Source organism: Sus scrofa, chromosome X (genome assembly GCF_000003025.6).
Source record: "Sus scrofa isolate TJ Tabasco breed Duroc chromosome X, Sscrofa11.1, whole genome shotgun sequence".
NCBI classification, from domain to species: Eukaryota; Metazoa; Chordata; class Mammalia; order Artiodactyla; family Suidae; genus Sus; species Sus scrofa.
In genome coordinates, this window is record NC_010461.5 from 74037862 (window position 1) to 74056713 (window position 18852).

An 18852-nucleotide genomic window follows, 5' to 3' on the forward strand; every position below is an offset into this window, starting at 1 on the left:
AACCAGCCATTGATTTCTCCAACCAGGGTGAAAGTAAATAACAAAAAGCAAAACTGACTATGCCCAGGCTCTGAGTCTAAACACTTGGCCTAAATTGGATGAATATTAGTTATGAACTCCTTTTCCCCCACGGGCATGGTAACAACTCAGGATGGTCTTAATATCTAGAGGTCTGTTTCCTTTGCCCCCACAGCTCTATTTGAGGTAATAGCAAAGGAAATAATGTAAGATCAGGTTAGTTTTACACCATAATCTCCAGAAAACCCGTTTTTGAAATCTTTGATCACACAGTCTAGGACTGTGGGTTTGGAGTTGGGTGAGCCCATGGTGTCTTTCCATGTATCTTGTCTATGGCATGATATTATGAGAGCTTCTCTGACCTCATGGGCAGTATCCCCAATAGCGTTGCCTCTGCCACTCCTGAAAGCAAAACAGTTCCAGCTCAGCTCGCTCTATGGCCGGGGAGAGCACCTGCTTTGTTGCAAGTGTCTCTGATCCATCTGGGATCTGGGTCTCAGGAAGGCACTCTCAGACAAGTTCTAATGTTTGGGCAAAGGACAGGGGACCAATACCAAATCCTCCTGATACCCTGAACTGATGTAGGAGGAGAGGGTGATGACAGGTTTATGGCAAAATAGGTGTTCCAATAGAAGAACTTCCAACTGAGGCTGTACCCAACTTTTGGGGAAGTCTCCCTGACTCAGATCCTGGGCCTCCATGAACTGACAAAATGGGCAGTCCTTCAGCAGGTTTAGAATCTGGGACAGGAGTTCCTGGAGGCCTGGGGGCAAGGTCAAGTCAGATTATCTCCTCAGAGGAATTTATGGCCCAAATGGCAGGAGCACAGGGTTCTCTAGCTCATGGACTTCTGGGTTAGGTCCCAACTTGTGTGGCCCTGTGCCGGTGTCACAGACAAAATAAGGGAGGGTGCCCCCTTCTCAGAAGGTGGCCATTCAGATGTCCACCTGACTGCCCCCCTCTCAGGAGTTTAGGTGTCTCTTAGCAATTGGCTCGTTTGTATAAGCCCTGAACTTGGATTGGACTCACAGGGAGGGAATAGAACTCTCAGAGTCCACTACAGCCATAAGCTGTATGAAGTTACCATGGAACTGCAGTTAGGACCCACTCAGACTCTGTAGCCACTAAGACCATGGAGCCACAAACTCGAACTTGAAATGCATGTAAATCAGGCTACACGTTCACCCTCACACACACTCAGAGGTTATCACAATGCATCCTGCTCCCCAGGAGTCTCTAACTAGTAGCTCAATCAAGCACAACTTTCAATTGGCTACTCCTGAGAGTTGCTCCACCCAAGCAAGCAGGTTCCTCCACTTCAATCTGGAGCACTAGGACAACTGCTCTGGTCAGGCACAGCTTCTGACCCGGGGGGTCTCCCTAAGAGGATGATTAGTCCCCTCTTCTGCCCATTGGGGCAGGATCTGACTGGGGTTGGCCCTGGGGCCTTACCTTGTCTGGATGCCTTCCTGGTGAGTTGGTCCCTCTCTCCACTGAGTCTGGTTGGGGTTCAGTTGCCCACTAGGCAGGAATGCTACTCATGAAGGAGGACCTGGAATATCGTCGAGTGGCACACTGCCTTGTTCGGTTCACAGCTCCCCAGCTTCTGTGCAGCCTTGCTGCCGCTCTGGTGGCTCAAGGGGCCAGAACAGTTGGAATCTCACTGGAGTCTCCAGAAAAGTTACTGCAGCTGCCAAGCAGCCCCATGGCTACAGTGTATCAGCTCTTTTACCTGGCGAGAAACCAAGCAAGCACTCGGAGAGTTGGAGAACTCAGGTTTATTATACCAGCAGGCTCAGAGGAGATGGCTCTCCAGAGTCTGAGCCCCCAAAAAGGGTTTCACAAGGTTTTGATGGGCTACCTCTTCCAGGTCCATGCTTGGCTGGTCGGACCAGAGTGAGGTCAGGCAAGGTAGTAGATGTGGAAGCAAGTTTACAGAAGCAGATGAGTGGGGGAGGGGTTGGTTAGGGGCAGTTGGCTGGACTTTGCTTAGTCATCATGGCCAGGGTCTCTCCTTTTTACCTTTTTATCAGGACATTTTCTCCTACAACTGCATTGTTTCTTTTCCATATCATGATGCATAATTTAGGACTTCCAGTAAAACACTGAATAGAAGTGAAGGTAGTGTGTGCATGCATTTCACACTTCAAATCTCAAGGAACATGATTCAATATGATACTAGGTTTAGGTTTAGTATAGATGTTTTTTATCAAATTGAGATATTTCTCTTATACATGTTTGCTAAAATGTTTGCTTTATCAAAAGTGGCTGGTTTGGAGTTCCTGTTGTGACTCAGCAGAAATGAATCTGACTAGTATCCATTAGGATGTGGATTCGATCCCTGGCCTCCATAAGGATCCCGCATTGCTGTGGCTGTGGTATAGGCCAGCAGCTGCAGCTCCTAGTCAACCCCTAGCCTGGGAACTTCCATATGCCACAAATGTGGCCCTAAAAAGAAGGAAAAAAAAGTTGGTTTTATCAAATGCTATTTTTGCATCAAGAGATAACCAGATCCTTTCTTTCATTTTTGTTAATGACATGAATTACAGTGATGAGTTTTTAAATTTTCAATCACCCTTAACAACGTGGACCAAATCCTACTTGGCTGTGATGTATGGTCTTTTTCTTTTAAATTTTTTTCGTTTTGAAATAATTATAGCATCTTAGGAAACTGTGAAGAGCCAAGAGATTTAGCCCCTGTACTTTTCATCCAGTTTCTTCTAATGGGTTCATCTTATGTTATAGTTTTACAATATCAAAAGCAGGGATTTGATATTGGTAAAATGTGTATTTATAGTAATATTCCATCACATCATATGTGTAAATTCAAGTAGCCACCATCAAGGTTAAGACACAAATGTATTCCATCACCACAAATATCTCCCTCAATTTATCCCTTTAGAGTCACATCTACTCCTATTTCCCAATTCCATCTGTTTAAAAATATATGTCTGATTCAAGTCTTCGGTCAAGTATGCAATTTGCAAATATTTTATTCCACTTTGTAGCTTATTTTTATCCTCTTTACAGTGTCATTTGTAGAACAAACATTAATTTTGAAGAAGTTCAATTTATCAATTGTTTTCTTTTATTCTTTGTGCTTTTAGTGACAATTCTAAGGACTGTTCGGAATGTGCCGGTCCAGAAATTTTTCACCTATGTATTCTAAAATTGTTATAGCTTTAAGTTTTATTTAAAAAAATTATTTTATTGAAGTATAGTTGCTTTACAACGTTGTGTTAATCTCTGCTCTACACCAAATTGTTTCAGATATATATATACTTTTTCCCTATTCTTTTCCATTAGAGTTTATTACAGGATATTGAATATAGTTCCCTGTGCTATATAATAGGATCTTGTCATTTATTCATTCTATACATAATTAATTAATTTCTGTATAAGGTGTTAAATTTAGGTTCAGGTTCTTTTTTGTGTCAGATATTAATTGCTCTAATAGCATTTGTTGAAAAAGTAATTAATCTCACATTGAATTACTTTTGCACCTTTGTCAAAATTCAGTTGGGCATAGTTGTGTTGGCCCATTTATGAGTTCTCTATTCTGTCTCATTCACCCATATGTCTATGCCTCTATCAACACCACATGCTATAGCTATATGGTATGCCTTAATATTAAGTAGGGGGATTCCTCTTATTTAACTATTTTTCAAGATTGTTTTAGCTATCTTAGGGCATTTCCATATTGTAATAAAAGCCCTGAGAGCTGTTGTTGCTTCTTTTTTTCCTTTTTGTAATGTGAGTTCTTGACACACACTGATTGCTGAGGTATCCATTTCAAGGAGGTATACACTTCAAAGATGGCTAGCTCCAATAAACACATTACCAGCCACAGATTTAAAGGGCCAAGGTGCCTCCCCAAAAGGAGGCTTCTTTGTTTTAGAGATCTTAATAGATTTAATAACTGACCATTTGTGCTACTTGTTTTCCCTCTTCCCACAATTTAAATTCCCACTTTTCTACTCTACCAATAATTATTAGATAAATGCAAATCAAAACTATAATGAGGTACCACCTCACACCAGTCAGAATGGTTATCATTAATAAATCTACAAATAACAAAAAAATGCTAGAGAAGGTGTAGATAAAAGGAACCCTCTTTCACTGTTGGTGGGAATATAAACTGGTACAACCACTATGGAAAGTAATATGGAGGTTCCTCAGAAATCTAGATACAGAACCACCATATGATCCAGCAATCCTACTCCTGGGCATATATCTGGACAAAACTACAATTCAAAAAGATACATGTACCAGTATGTTCACAGCAGCACTATTTGCAAAAGCCAAGACATGAAAATGACATAAATGCCCTTTGACAGATGAATGAATTAAAAAGATGTACATATACTCATATGACCCCACAATCCCACTCTTGGGCACCTATCCGGACAAAACTCTACTTAAAAGAGACACATGCACCCGCATGTTCATTGCAGCACTATTCACAATAGCCAGGACATGGAAACAACCCAAATGTCCATCGACAGATGATTGGATTCGGAAGAGGTGGTACATATACTCAATGGAATACTACTCAGCCATAAAAAAGAACAAAATAATGCCAATATCAGCAACATGGATGCAACTAGAGATTATCATACTAAGTGAAGTAAGTCAGAAAGAGAAAGATAAATACCATAAAATATCACTTATATGCGTAATATAAAATATGGCACAAGTGAACCTATCTACAAAACAGAAGCATACTCAGGACACAGAAAACGGACTTGTGGTTGCTGAGGGGGAGGAGGGAAAGAATGGGATAGATAAGGACTTTGGGGTTGGTAGATGCAAACTATTCCATTTAGAATGGATAAGCAATGAGGTCCTACTGTACAACACAGAGAACTATATGTAATCTCTTGGGATAGAACACGATGGAAGATAGTGTGGGAAGGAGAATTCATGCGTGACTGGGTCACTTTGCTGTACATAAGAAATTGGCCCAACACTGTAAATCAACTATGCTTTGATAATAAATAAATAAATTCCCACTCAATTTTTAAATTTACCAATTCTAAAAAAAAAAAAAAAATACCAATAAAGAGTGAAAACTTGGGGAATTCTCATGGCTCAGCAGGTCACAAACCAGACTAGTATCCATGAGGATGCAAGTTCAATCCCTGAGCTTGCTCAGTGGGTTAAGGATGCAGTGTTGTCATGAGCTGTGGTATAGGTTGCAGATGCAGTTTGGCTTGGATCCTGCATTGCTGTGGCTATGCCATAGGCCTGCAGTTGAAGCTCCAATTCGACCCCTAGCCAGGGAACTTCCACATGCCATGGGTAGGAATCTAAAAAAAAGTGAAACCCTAGGCCCCATGCTCAACCCCCAATTAAAGCAGAACCTCAGGTCCCTGTGTTCTCTTTCTCTCTCTCTACCCTGCAACCTTGCTGTGTGCCCCAGTTGTGCTGTGTAATTTCCAGGTCTCGAAAGTAATAAACTTCTCTTTTTTCAAAGTTTCCTGATGGTTATTGCTGAGGAGTGACTGAAATCATAATAAAAACTACAAGGGCGGGTCCAATCACAACACTGGTTATTGATAGAATGAGACTGGCACAAAACAATTTGAATAGCTGGCAGGATTGCATAATAGTTCCTGGCAATTAACCAAAGAGAATGTCCTTTAGCTGAACTTGCTTACTAACCATTAAACTCAGGTAGGTAATACACCATCTGGGAAAGGACCACTGCTGACTTGGGGTCTGTTGAGCTGATAATGTGCTTTCTCATATTGTTTCTGTTGTGTATGCCTGGGGTCTCCATCCCAAAACGTCATGGCTACCAAAATAATCCAACAACCTCTCCAGAGCACTGCGATCAAGGCATGTATGATAACTAGACCACTAATTTTATTTATTTATTTATTTATTTATTCATTTTTATTGAAACATGGCTGATTTCCAAAGTTGCGTTCATTTCTGCTGTATAGAAAAATGACTCCATTTTACATATATAGTCTTTTTCATATTCTTTCCCATTATGATTACTTATCCTGGGATATTTGGTATGGTTCCTTGTGTTGTACAGTAGGACCTAGTTGTTTATCCTTAACTGACTATGAATGTATGTAAGTATCCTCCACAGCTCCAAGCCAAGGAGAGCTAAAGAGGGTGAATTTGATCACAGGGTTATTTTTGTTGCCCTAGAAAATTCTCTGAGCTAAAGGCAAGAAGAAGGATTCCCATAGGTGAGGAGGACATGAGACCTCACCTGTAACCATAGAGTTGATGGGTCATGCCAGGACTATGTGTTTTAAACCCAGAAGAGTGAAATACCCTTGCAACTTCAAATCAGTGGCAGTACTAGAGGGAAATACAACAGAGGGTCTCTGTGTTGCCCCTTGATTCACTACTGTTGCTCTTCAGTCCCTGAGCTGAGGGTATATTGCATGTCCAATCCTTGGAGTGATGTTATTAAAAATGTAATGGGCATATTATAGGCTTCAAGTTCCCTTCAAGGATATTAAAACAAAAAGCCTCTGGCCATGTGTCATTGTAATACCCCTTCCTCCACCTTGACCAGCCTAGACTTCTCATGCCCATTCCTCATTCCACCTCTATATAACCTGTTTCCCATACAAATAAAGTATCCTGCCTAAACCAGTCAGAAGATCAAATATGCCCCATACAGAGATCAAACAACACTCATCCCTTATGCATGGTGTAGGGGGCTGGGGCAGGAGAAATTGGGTCCCCACTCAGGTCCATATTGAGGGATATAAAAGCAATTATAGAGTGAGCCAGACCCTCTTTTTTAACTCACACATGCTGTCTCTCTGAAAATGTACTTTCACCTTAATAAATTTGTAAAACTTCCCACCATTACAATGGTTTTCTATAGAGAGATGGGGACAAAGGAAATTGTGCCCAGCAGACAAATATAAATGTCATGAACATCTGGTACCTATGCCTTCTAAGAACCCTGTGGAAGTACACTAGCTCTTTGATAAATGCAAAATCCCTTGGGATCTTCTTGGGTGTTATTCAATGCCATGCATACCAATATGCCAAAACCCTGGTATTACAAACCAGAGGCCTAGGAGATTTTACCATAGACCCTGTGCCTATTGCACTAATGGAGGCAGACTCTAATCTCAGAGAGGTTTCTTTGGACACCCTGGAAAGGAAAATATCCACCTACAAAGCAGGCTCACAGTGATACCAGCCAAAATTGCTGTTAACAGGTAAGATTAGGTTCAAAGGAGAAAATCAAGAAGTAGAAACTGAGATCAGAAACTATACTTTAACTGAAATGAAAACTTTTCTAAGATTTCATACAGTAGGGAGGAGAGAGGGGAACTAATTGGTTATTGTGGATATTTTAGTTTTTTGTTTGTAATAGGCTCTGAATTGTTATTCACAGCTGCTAAAATGTGTCAATTGGCCAGTATCTCTAAGTCCCTATTTCCAAAACAACAACCAAAAAAATCCATCCGAGCTATATGCTGGCTGATTCCAAAATATCATGGATCCTAAGTCCTCATGTTTCCCCCCTTCAATAGGACAGAGCCAAGAAATCCACCTCATGAGGTGCCCCTCCCTCTAAGGGAAAAGCTGACATGGTTATCTAGGATCCTAGTGAGGAAGAAAAGGAGAAATTGGAAGGCTAAGGCTCCTAGAGCCACCAATACTCATAACAGGATTTTCCCTCTCCTCACTTGGATATTTATTGTCTGGTGCCCTCCTCATTCTTCCATCACTGTGATCACCACTAAGTTTCATAGTGAATAGAAAATATTAATATGAAGCCCATGTACTGCTGCTCATAATTAGCATGGTCCAATGGGTTTATAATTTGCATGACCACAGTGACCCAACTGATGTTTTCTTCATTTGAAACTTGAAGAAACCCCATTTGACTATGAGTCCAGAGGATTATTTTTTTTAAAGGGCAGTCCCCTAATTACAGGGCTGCCCTATTACCTTATACCAGGACTGCCAAAACTGTTCAAAAGGCACTAAAGTGCCTAGGAAAAAACTTACATATTCTTTCTGTTCTATGAAGATGTAAATCTTACCCTGTCTTTGGATGGTAAATACCACAGGAGGTAATTAAAACTTGCTTGAGACTGCAGGAAATAAAAGAGAAAGAGGATTTTTTAAAACAAACTTCTGTTAAAAAATAATACAAAATAACATATTGAAAAAACTGAAGCAAAACTCACAGATTTTGAAATCAATCTTACAGTTACCATAGGTGAAACCATTGGGGGGAGGAAGAATTGGGAAGGTGAGAATAACATATACCCATTACTGTATGAAATAGATGATTAATGAGAACCTACTGTATAGCACAGGAAAATCTACTCAATATTTTGTAATAACTTATGTGGGACAAAAAAAATGGATGTATTTATATATTTGACTGATTCATTTTGCTGTACACCAGAAAGTAATACAACATTGTAAATCGACTATACTACAATAAAATTAAATTAAAGATAAAAAGTAAAATACAAACTATAGAAATGATCCCTGAAAGTATAGGGAATCTGGGGTTAATAGATGCAAACTATTACCTTTGGAATGGATAAGCAATGGGATCCTGCTGTATAGCACTGGGAACTATGTCTGGTCAATTGTGATGGAGCATGATAATGTGAGAAAAAAGAAGGTATATATGTATGTGTGACTGGGTCACCTTGCTATGCAGTGGGAAATAGACAGAACACTGTAAATCAGCTAAAATGGCAAAAATAAAAATCATTATAAAAGAAAAGTGCAATACAACTACTCAAAGAGCTCTTTGGACCAAACTCTAAATCACAGTTTCCTTAAGATAATTTGTCAAGAACAAATACAAATCTTAAAAGTCTTCTTAACAAAAAATATAATGTTTCAGCCATCTGAGAGGGAAAACTTATTCTAATTGTCATTTATAAACTAGTGAGTTTTATATTGTTATACTTGATTCATGACTACAAAAATTAAGTGAAAGCTATAGGGTCTCTGTACCTGTCTATGTGATATTTTTGTATGTCTATGGATTTATATTGTGTATAAGTGATTTTTTTTCCTTTTTCTCCCTCTACCTCTTCATGGCATTGCCAAAATTAATTTATAAGAGATCTAATTAATTGGCTTAAAAATGAGCTCTTATGAATGAAAAACTAACCCAAATTTTTTTTCATGGTCACATGATCTAGGAAAAATTTTGGTAAACAAAATCTAGTTTAAGTTTGTTGGTTTAATTAATACAGACATGTCTTCAGAGTTATTAGTATTAAGTATAATAACTTTTATTCTGCTTAGGTTCAAATAAGCTCATATTCTTTTTTATAAGGTCTTTGGTTACTTAAGTAAACCTAACCTTCTCAATATTAAGAGCTGGGTTTTGCACATAACTCTTTAACTTTTTAACTTTCTTGTGAAGTCTTTGTCACTGTGATTAACTAGATAACAAAGTATTGTTTCACAGTGACCTATTACATTTTTGACCAAATGTTTTAAAACCTTTTTAATACTTTTGACAAACTGCCCCCAAATTAAATTCTAAATGAAACTGTATTGACCTGGAAATAACTATGGTTTTCCAGAGGAGGACCTCTTGATTACCTCAAAAGGTTGATTTTCTCTCCTTATAAATGAGAGATATAAAACTAATTGTAATTACATATTTGGTATGTTAAATTACATAGGAATCTTTTTTTTGTCTTTTCTAGGGCCGCTCCCATGGCACATGGAGGTTCCCAGGCTAAGGGTCCAATCGGAGCCACAGCCACCAGCCTACGCCAGAGCCACAGCAATGTGGGATCAGAGCCGTGTCTGCAACCTACACCATAGCTCACAGCAATGAGGGGATCCTTAACCCACTGAGCAAGGCCAGGGATCAAACCCACAACCTCATGGTTCCTAGTTGGATTCGATAACCACTGAGCCTCAATGGGAACTCCAGGAATCATTGTTAAATAAGAAATGATAAACCTTCTTAGGTTAAGTCATATTGATAAATATTGCTAACATAAATGTTCTAGAAATTATATGAAATTCATTAAACCTGATATATATCCTTGTATAAAGTTATAGGTCATAATTCTAATTATTATCTTAAAATGTTTATGTCACAGAAATAACCAAATTTCCTTGTCAATTGCATTTTGATTAACCACAATCAGATCTTTAGTCATGGTACTTTATTAAAGATTTTTATCATTTGCAGTTATTTTTTTACAAAAGTATTCCTGCAAAAATTCTTCATCTTCAAGGAAATTCATGAAAAGGATTTTTAACAAATATAGGTTTTTGATAATCTAAGATCATAAAACTAATCTGGATAAGAATTCACAGATCTCTATGGAAAAACTGGATTCATAAAACTGCTAACAAAAATATCAGTATCAAAAAGGATTAACTACTTGGGACTAAATACACTGATGAGGGTGATTAATAATTTTTGTAGCATTTTGTTTTATTGTTGGTTCTCTAATATTTGGCTTTTCCAAATTTTAAGAAACTTTTTCCTCTTTTGTTTTAAGCTATCAACAATTTGGCAAGACTTAACTTTGTGAACAAAGATGAAATATTTACTCTTTATCCCTACCTGATTTGTCCAGAAAGAAAATCCCAGTGAATATTTTTGTTTTGTGGCAGTATAGTTATGTGCATAAATTCAATAAGCATCTGATCTTCTTGTAGCAGAATGCAATTGGAAACATTGGTTTTATTAGCAAGGCTTTGATTGGAATGCCATCTTTGAAAAAGACATGCATAGACTCAGATATAACCAGACAGCTATAAGCAACTAAAGTTAACTTTATGAAACTAATAAAGCCCCTCAGAACAGTTTGGTACATTGCTTACAAAGTTCCTAGTAGTCTTATCAGATGAGTAAGAGGATCTCACTCCTTGGCAGGTCCAGAAAACTCAGGATATTTTTGGAACTCTGATTAAAGAGGAATTTGCCCAAATTTATAGGTATTATAGGCAAAGTCTGATAGTAAGAACTTAGCTTGGCTTTCCTGGCCTTGAGAGGCCTTTAAAAGTTCAATCTGAGATTCTTTATGAAAAGTTTTAACAAAGCAGATTTAAAAGAGTCTATTTGATCAATTATTAGTCTTGCTGTGCTTCAATAAAAATGAAAACAAACAAACAAATAACAATTGGGCCAAGTTTATTGAAATGACATTTTGCAAAAAATTAGTCTCAATTTGACTATATTTGGTATAAATAAGAGTGATTTTAGAGAGGAAAATTATTTTTCAATAGTGTACCTCTGTGGATGTTAGAATCTAATATTGTCCATTGTCTTTGGGGTTTGCTATCTGTAAACAGGACCAGATTTTTCCTGAATTTTTTTGTATCCTCCACTCTTTGGTTAGACATCTCCAAACTAACATTTGCAATTTTTCTTTTACCCTTGTTATTTGTAATCATTGAGAACCAAAACCTCCCTTTTCCTAAAACCATGTAAACTAAAGTGGGACACAACTTTAAACTTCAGAGAAATCATTGCAACAGCTCATGTGTGGACAATATTCATGCCTGTTGTTATATGGGCACTCAGAAAGATCACCAGAGACATTCATATCACAAACTAGGAAAAGCTATCAGATTGTCACTGCCTACTTTCAATCCATTTGAAGAGGCTTAGTCACTGACCCCTAGAAATCTTCTTGACTGGTTGTCTCTTGGGCTCAAAAATTTGGTTTATATACTGAGCCAATCATTATTGTTTTTCTTTTAGATCCATAGAAATTCATCTTATTAAATACCTGATTGCTTGTACCATAAACCTAACTTTAGGAACCCACTTGTATCATTGACTCCCTAAATGAAACATAATTTTTATTTGAACTGACCAGGACTAAAAAGTTCAATGAGATATGGAAAAATCTACCAACTCAGGACAGGTTCAAACCTACTTGTGCCAAATGACTCAAGGTGTTAAAATATGTCACAACATTACCCAAATCTTTAAACAAAATCCTAGGAATCCTGAGATTACTAACTTAGTTTCATTGGAAGATACTTCAATTTTGGGACAATAGTTACAAACTGGATTTTAGATCATTGCCTATAAAATTTTTCTAGAACTTTCTACTATAAACCTATTTATATATTTACTTTCTAGGTTAAAACATGTCCTATCCCTTACTTCTAGCTTTTAGTTTTCTCACCATTGGCTCTGATGCCTCTGCATCATAGAGTGGATTGCACTGTAAGCCCTGGCAGTTTTGTTTGTTTATTTTGGTTTGTTTTCTGTTTTTTTTTTTGTTTGTTTGTTTGTTTGTAATGAAAATGCCTGACTTCAGGGTTTTTTAAACTTTATTGGGATGTAGTTAACTTACAATGTTGTGTTAGGTTCAGGCGCACAGCAAAGTGATTCAGATATATATGAATATGAATATTCACACACCCATGCCTTTTCAAGTTATTTTCCCATGTAGGTCACTACAGAGTATTGAGTAGATTTCCCTGTGCTTACAGTAGGTCTTTGTTACTCATCCATTCCATATATAGTAGTGTGTATATGTCAATCCCAACCTCCCAATTTATCCCTCCTCACTTTTGGTAACCATAAGATTGGTTTCAAAAATCTTTGAATCTGTTTCTTTTTTGTGAATTACTAAGGCATGCATTTCAAGGAGGCATTCACTTCAAAGATGACTATCTGCAATAAACACATTGCCAGCCACAGGACTAGATAGAGTTAGGTCAACTCCCTATTCTGAGGCTCATTTGTGTTAAAGAACTTGGCTGATTTCAGTAACTGACAATTTGGACTACTTGATTTTTTTTTCATTTCCAGTGTTTAAATTCTTGTTCTAATATTTTAAATTCACTAATAAAGAGTGATCCTGTGAAACCCTAGGCCTCTGCCCTAGACCCCAATAAAGGCAGAAATCCAGGCTCATGTGATCTTCTCTACCTGTGACCTTGTTGTTTGGCTGTAGGTGTGTGGTGTAATTTTCATGTCTTGTAAGTAGTAAATTACTATTTTTTTTCAAACATTCCTTATGGTTATTGCTGAAAGGTGTCTTTTATAAGGACAATCTTGTACTCATAAAAATCAGTGGAAAGTTTTTACCAAATTTTAAAAAGTACCATTCAATTTTACTATACTTACACTATATATATATATATATATATATATATATACACACACACACACGCACACATACACACTATATATACTATACTGTAATAATCTGAGTTACTAATTTCATTGGTGTCATGTTGCTATAGGCTAGTCTCTCTTCTTTTTAAAGTTTTACTGAGATATAACTAATATATCATAAAATTCATCCTTTATATTATACTATTCAAATGATTTTTGTATATTCACAGAGTTTTATATCTATCACAATTAATTTTTGGAAAATTTTAATTATCATCCAAAGTAGCCTGCATCTCCCAGCCATCATTCTCAATCCCTGTATCACCCCCCAGCCCTGGACAATAACTATACCATTATCTGTCTCTGTAGACTTGCCTATTCTAAACATTTCATTAAAATGGAATTCTACAATATTTGTGATTGGCTTCTTTGTGGTTAGCCTCTTACACTTAGCAAGCATAATGTTTTTAAGGTTTATCCATGTTACATGGATATTTCTTTATATTGTCTAATACTATTCCATTGTAAAATATAGTGCATTTTATTTCCATAGTCTTCAATTAATGCACATTTGCATTGTTTCCACCTTTGGTTATTATTAATAATGCTGAATGAATATTCATGTATAAGTTTAGTGTAGCCACATTTTAAAATTTTTATTGAATCTCTATATCTAAATCTATATCTATATATAATCACTGATGACCAGTTCACTTTTTGACAACCAGTTTTCCAAAGTGACTGCACCATTTCACATTGCCACCAGTGGTTTATGAATGTTCAAATTTATCCGCATCTTCTCCAACCTGTCTTTTTTATTATGCTGTTCCAGTAGGTATGATATGATAGCACAGGATGACTTGTATTTGTATTTTCCTAATGACTAATTATACTGAGTGTCTTTTCATAAGTTTATTAGCTAATGTATCTTCTTAGGAAATGTATCTATTTAAATCTTTTTAATGGGAAGTCATTTTATTATTTAGATGGAAGAGTTCTTTTTATATCCTGCATACAATTCCTTTATCTAATATAGGACTTGCAAATATTTTCTCCAATTACATAGGTTGTGTTGGTTTTTTTTTGTTGTTATCCATGTCCATTGAAGCAAAATTTTCTGCCTATTTATTTTCTTACTTTGGAATTGGGTGGGTTTCCTTGTTTCTCTTATGCTTTTTCATTTGTTTGAATGTTGAACATTTTCAAAAACCTCCAAGTCTTCCAGTCTATGCAGATTGACTCTGTGCCTGGGAAGTCCTTCACTAAGTAGCTGGACTTGCTCTGAGGTGAAGGATCAACCCAAGGTGAAAGCTTAAAATCTTCTCAGGTATTTTATGAGAATGCTTCTTGATTGGACCCATGTCTTACTTTTATGGTTTCCCCTGTACATGGCTCCTTTTGAATATCTTAATTTCCCAAGTGGTATCACTATAACTTCTCCTTAGGGCCTTAGAATTTACCCTGTATGTTTCTACAGGTAATCTCTTTCCCCAGGCCTCTGTGAATGCTCCTTAATTTTCAGTATCTGTCACTTCTCTCCAGCTAAGATCTGAGTTAAGCAAGACAGAGAATTGTCCTTCAGGCAGTTCCTGCAAATGCTACTATGTTGCAAATAATATGCATTCTGTTCCCTGAAGTTTCACAGAGAGACCTGGGATCAGGGCTACTGTCTCCTCCAGAACAAACTGCACCATGCTAGTGAAAAAGTAGGGCAAGTGTGAGAAAAAATGCTGAGAAATTTAGTAAAGTTTTAAATGCGGCTTTAGCTTGATGAGGTGTTTACTTTTCTGTGGTAGGGTGTTAGCTATCCAGGGTTCCTATAAAGTTATTTTATGTAGTTTCTGATTGTTTTTTGATGTTTCTGTGGGGACCAAGAGTTTGGAGCATTATGGTCCACCATATTGCTTCTATAATCAGCATCTTAACTTAAAACAATGTTGTGATTAATATAACTTCAATAGTTTAAATAAATTTTACTATAATATATCCTAGTTCCTTCTTACCTTCTTTATATTATTACTATCACACATTTTACATTTTATATAAATCCCCCCAACCCTCACCCAGGGTTTGTGGTGTTTTTTAATAAAATTTATTGCTATTGTTGTAGTTATTAACATTTGTTTGTTAGTATCTTTCTTGGACTAACTTGGTAAAGTCTGTGTTCCTTGTGATATGTGATGCCAAAGTCTCTGAAGAGTTAATTTTGTGTTCAACTAATGATTAGACAGTTTTTATTAAATGTCTTGAAACAATGAGACATTTTCCTAGTGTGTAGGTATGTGTGGAGGGGGACTATATTTGATTCTTCCCAAGCCTTCACTTCTTCCTAGTACAAAGCTCAAGGTCAGCAAGAAGTGACCAATTAGGGTCCTTTTGGGTCCTTCTTTGGCATGCTACTGCTATGAACATGTATGTGGTCTTCCAGATATGCAGAAACAGAGTTTTTATTTTATTTTTTTCTTTTTTTTATTTATTTATTTTTTTTTTTAGAAACAGAGTTTTTAAAGCTCCTGTTTGGTCCATTTGGGCTTCTATAAATACATATCATAAACTAGATTTCTTAATAAGGAATGGAAATTAATTCTTTACAATTCTGGAAGCTGAGTAGTCCAAGATCATGCCAGCAGATCCAATGCATGATGAGGCTCTTCTTCCTGATTCATTGATGGCTGTCTTCTCACAGTTACCTCACATGGTGGAAGCCGATGAGGGAGCTTTCTGGATCGTTTTTTTTTTTTTTTTTCTTTTTAGGGCTACCACCTGCAGCATGTAGAAGTTCCCAGGCTAAGGGTTAAATCTGAGCTGCAGCTGCAGGCCTGTGCCACAGCCACAGCAACAATGGATCTGAGCTGCATCTGCGACCTATGCTGCAGCTTGCAGCAACACCAGATCCTTAAGCCACTGAGTGAGGCCAAGGACTTAACTCAAATCCTCATGGTTCGGTCAGGTTCTTAACTCACTGAGCTACAATGGGAACTCCAGGATCTCTTTTATAAGGGCACTAATCCTATTCATGAGGACCACCCTCATGACCTAATCACTTTCTAAAGTCTCCACCTCAAATAACATACATGGGGCATTAGGATTGAATATATGAATTTTGAAGGGATTCAAACATTCAAGTTTACAGGATTTGTTACCTAGAACCCAAAAATTCATTTCTTTCTTACATGCAAAATACATTTGTTACATCCCAATAGTTTCAAAAGTCTTAACTTGTTCCATCATCAACTCTAAAGACTAAAATCTCTTCTAAATATTATTTAAATTAGATATGGGTGAAAAAAAATCAAGGTATTGTTTATTCTGAAGCAAACTGCTATGATCCTGTGAGATCAGTTATGTTAGGTGCTTCCAAAACATAATGGTGGGACAGGCATAGTATAGACATTCCCATTCCAAAACAGAAAAATAGGAAAGAAGAAAAGGTTAACATTTCCCCTTTAAGTCTAAAAACTAATGAGGCAAATTTTCTTTCTCAGTTTGAGAATAATTCTCCCTGACTCAGTTTTCTGCCCTCTCAGCCCACAGCTATAGAATTCCCACCTTCAAGATACACCAGGGCAGGGGTCTCAAGTTACAGATCCACTGGTACAGTTGTCCTGCCCCTATAGCCTTACCAGGCAGGGCTTTAACCTCCAAGGTTTGGGTAGCTCTACCCTTATGGCCCCTGCCCACAATTTTCCTGAGGTGGTGTCCCATGCTTATGGATCTTCCTGGCATCCTTTGAAATCTAGGTGGAGGCAGCCATACCACAGAACCCCTTCCACTGTGCCTGCCAACAGAGATAGCACCACAAGAATGCTGCCAAAAATTTTAGCACTTGCTCTTTGGAGGGGCAATCACCGTGGACTCTACCAGACCAGGGCCTGTCAGAGCAGTGTTGAGGGCAGCCAAGGAGCCTGTCATGGGAGTCTGGGAACTCACCATGTGAGGTAGTGATGAGAAGAGCATGCAGAGGGGGCCCCTCCTTTGCATTCTTCCTTTTTTTTTTTTTTTTTTGGTTTTTAGGGCCAAACCTGCAGCATATGGAGGTTCCCAGGCTAGGGGAACATCCTCATGGATCCTAGTCAGGTTTGTTAACTGCTGAGCTATGAAGGGGACCCCTCTTCCATTGTTTTGAACAATGGCTCCTGGCTTCCTTTGAGATGGCTGACCAATCTCCTTATCAAATGATCCTTTGGCCACACCTTTAGTGTTCTCTCCCAGACATGCTTTCTTATTCTTTTCAATGTGTATAGGCTTCCAATTGCCCAAATCTTTAGTTCTGCTTCCTTTTAAATTAACAATTTCATCTTTAATCCATTTCTGCTTCTCTTGCTCTCTCTCTTTTATTAACTATAAGCAGTACACAGGACCCAAACTGATCCTTCAACATTTTGCTTGGAAATTGAGAGAGAATGAAATATGTGTATATGTATGACTGGGTTATTTTGTTGTACAGCATAAATTATTACAGCCTTGTAAATTAACTATACTTCAATAAAACTTAAAGAAAAGAAATCATTTCAGCTAAATATCTAATTCTATTGCTTGCAAGTTCTACTTTCCACAATATACAAGAAATAACATGGACTTAATTCAGCCAGGTTCTTTGCTACTTTATAGCAAAGATCACCTTTCCCCCCATTTTCATCTGAGACCTTTTCAGAATGGCATTTACTGTCCATATTTCTACCAACATTTAGTTCAGGATTACTTTAGACATTCTCTAAGAAGACTGAGGCTTTCTCTATAGCTTTCCTCTTTTCTTTCAAAGTCCTCATGAGAATAACCTTAAAGGTCTATTTTCCACAATGTAGGTTTTTTTCCTAGCATGCACATCAAAAGTTTTCTAGCCTCTATGCAGTATGTAATTCCAAAGCTGCTTCTACATTTTAAGTATTTACTGCAGATGTATCTCACTCCTTGGTACCAATTTTCTATCTTAGTCTAGTCGGGTTTTTAATCAATTCCCAAAACATCCAAATACCATCACTTTGAGCATTAGTATTTAACATTTGAGCTTTGAAGGGACATAATAAGCATTCAGTTTATAGGAGCACCTATGGACAATTTCTTCCTCAGATCTTCATAAAAGGAAACTTAAAATAGTTTTTGACAAGACTCCTGTATGCCTCAGGCCATTAATTGTTTTTGACAAACTTCTGGAGGCAATCTCCTAGTCAGTCGAATAATAAAAACATCCTGGCATAGATGTCTTCTAGGGAGTTGCAAGATAGGTTAAATAGTGACAGTGCTCTGGGGATGGAACTTTTTCACTCTGTCTGCCCCCTTTGGTGGGTGTAAGTCTGCTGGCTTTGGGAGAAAGATGTTGCTCAAGTTACAATGCCTCAAAGCTTGCTTTTCCTGTCAAAGTTCATCATTTTTCCTGAATAAATGCTTGCTTGTCATATTTTTTTCAAGTTTTTGGTTATCTTCCAGAGTTCTTGACATTTTAATTTTGGAATAGTAGTTTTTCCTTTTATGGAGGGGTAAATCCATTACTCCACTCTGAAATTGCTACTCCCTGAACTTATGAGGTGTGTAATTTAGGCAGATTACTTTTCCACCTGAATCTCTGTTTCTTTACCTCTAAACAGAGATAATTACAGTACCTACTTCATATAGTTATTGTAGACCTAGTAAGTTAGATCTTGCACATAAAACTTTTTATACAGTAAGCCCACATTAGCATTGTGTTAAACGATCAGTGTTATATATAAAGGTTATCTCTGTCCTGTTGTATTTCTCCTTTTGCCAATTAATGGTAAAAT

At 37.4% G+C, this 18852-nt stretch overlaps 1 pseudogene; it reads right to left on the bottom strand.

Annotated features, from left to right (window-relative positions):
* The window catches only part of LOC100519070, an 82126-nt pseudogene continuing 63813 nt past the window's right edge, over positions 540-18852 (bottom strand).